This window comes from Poecilia reticulata, linkage group LG7 (assembly GCF_000633615.1).
Source record: "Poecilia reticulata strain Guanapo linkage group LG7, Guppy_female_1.0+MT, whole genome shotgun sequence".
NCBI classification, from domain to species: Eukaryota; Metazoa; Chordata; class Actinopteri; order Cyprinodontiformes; family Poeciliidae; genus Poecilia; species Poecilia reticulata.
Genome location: NC_024337.1, coordinates 4,737,319 through 4,739,365, shown reverse-complemented (window position 1 = coordinate 4,739,365; position 2,047 = coordinate 4,737,319).

Genomic DNA, 2,047 nt, shown 5'->3' with positions numbered 1-2,047 from the left:
TGGATGGATGGATGGATGGATGGATGGATGGATGGATGGATGGATGGATGGATGGATGGATGGATGGATGGATGGATGGATGGATGGATGGATGGTGTAAGCACAATACTGAGCAGTTCCTGGTAGCTGAGAAATCATTTGCTGGAATTAAGTTGTAATCCCGCTTCAGAGAGCAAAACTACTGACAAGAATCTGACCATGTTTCCAGTTGCTTTGACAAAAGGGTAGAAAGCAAGAAGCTTAGAACGTAACTGAGGCCAAAACAACAGATATTCCTGGTTGCATTTATAAAATATCAACTTAATGAAAATTTGAATAGGACCATTTGGAATGCATTGCAGAGTTCAATTTGGAAAACACTTTGATCAGGCACCATTTGTCAGGAGACTCATTTCATGAGGGGGAGTAGACAGAACCGAAATTGATTTGTTTCACTTAACCAAAAAGAGGGATTAAATAATTCGAAAAATAGGTTTAGAAATTCAGGATTACTCATGTCTGGAAGTCACCCACTCATAATAAAATAAGCCAAGTGATGACAAATTAAGCTGGAGGGAAGAAGACAATTGTAAAAGCACCATGAGAACATTCGCCTACTAGCAATATTCAGATGCCATGCTTGGAGTTGATTGATGTCACAGGTTTGGCATAAAAACCAAATACACAAGTGAGTAAGCTACTTCTGTCTGCAGGAGAGAGGACTGAGAAGTCTGTGTTCAGCTTTTTGATGTCCACCTATTTGGCTGTAATATCTTAAACCTCGGTCTTGAGTAGACGGTAATTTATTCAAAAATCTCCTAATAATTTTTTTTTTGAAAGTTCTGACCAAGACATGTTGTGCGTCGACACTGAAAAATGCAAAGTCGGTCCAACAAAAAATGAGCCTGTCARGCCCAGGCGTTAGATCAGGGGCAGCCTGCACTTAAATAATTTAACTACTCTAGGAAGGCTTTCAAAGCTCTCAACACTTCAGAATTCAGAGGTAAAGGCTATTTGACACAAAATTAGTCTACAGTAATTTAAAAATGATTGTTAGAAACAATAATCAGAATGAAGCATTTTTTTAGTCTTACGCCTGAAATGACCTTCACATGACCCGTTCGCACATACCTCACATTCAGTCATCTGAATAKTCAACGTTCATAAATCAAGTTGGTTGCCAGCTAGGGCTTTATGTCTTGACACAAGACAGGGAAAGGTTGGAGTCAGAGTTGGGCGGTAACAATGTGAAATGTACATTTACAGTCATTACAGTCACAGTTGTTGGGAATTTGTACTTTGRGTTTTTACATGTATTACTCTCTCTCCTGTTCATTTTAATGATAAAAATTATACTTTCACTCCACTACATTTCTCTTGTCTTCTGTTACCTACTACTTCTGCTGGCTGTGTTACTTTGTTCCACCGACAGACTGTAAAATGACTCACTGCACCCGTCTATGGTAGGTAGTGACATGTAGATTTAAACTGCTTGCAAAGAGAATAAGAAGAATCATTTTCTCCTACAAGTGTTGCTTTGCACATGAATGTATTACCTATTAACTCCTATGTTGCCAGTGATGTGAACATGCAGGCGCCATTACTTTGCATTGAGTCATGTCGACAAAAACATCCTGCTCCAGTGCAGGATGTGCATAAATATGTCACAAAAATGTTTTTATTTCCCTTATTTCTAATCCAATTCCTAAGAAATATAAAAGTTGCCTACATTCTGATGTTGTGGTGTATTCCACCAGTGTCTTCAAGACTCCAATTCAAAAGTACTGCATTAACCCCAAAGGGAAATTAAATGTTGTTGTAACTCATTAATTTAGTCTCTTCTTATTGAAGACGGTGACGACTGTTGGCAGGAAAGATCTTCTGCAGTCGATGCTGATGAGGTGAACACCAGAACTACAGCTAAGAGTGACTGAGGTGAATGAATAATGCAGAAAAAGGTGAAGCAACTTTAATAGTCTTGAGAAGCACTGAATAAGACTAATGAATTATTACATATGTGGAGTTGCTGATATGTCCAATATAGAATCCATTTTTCCCAATAATTAAG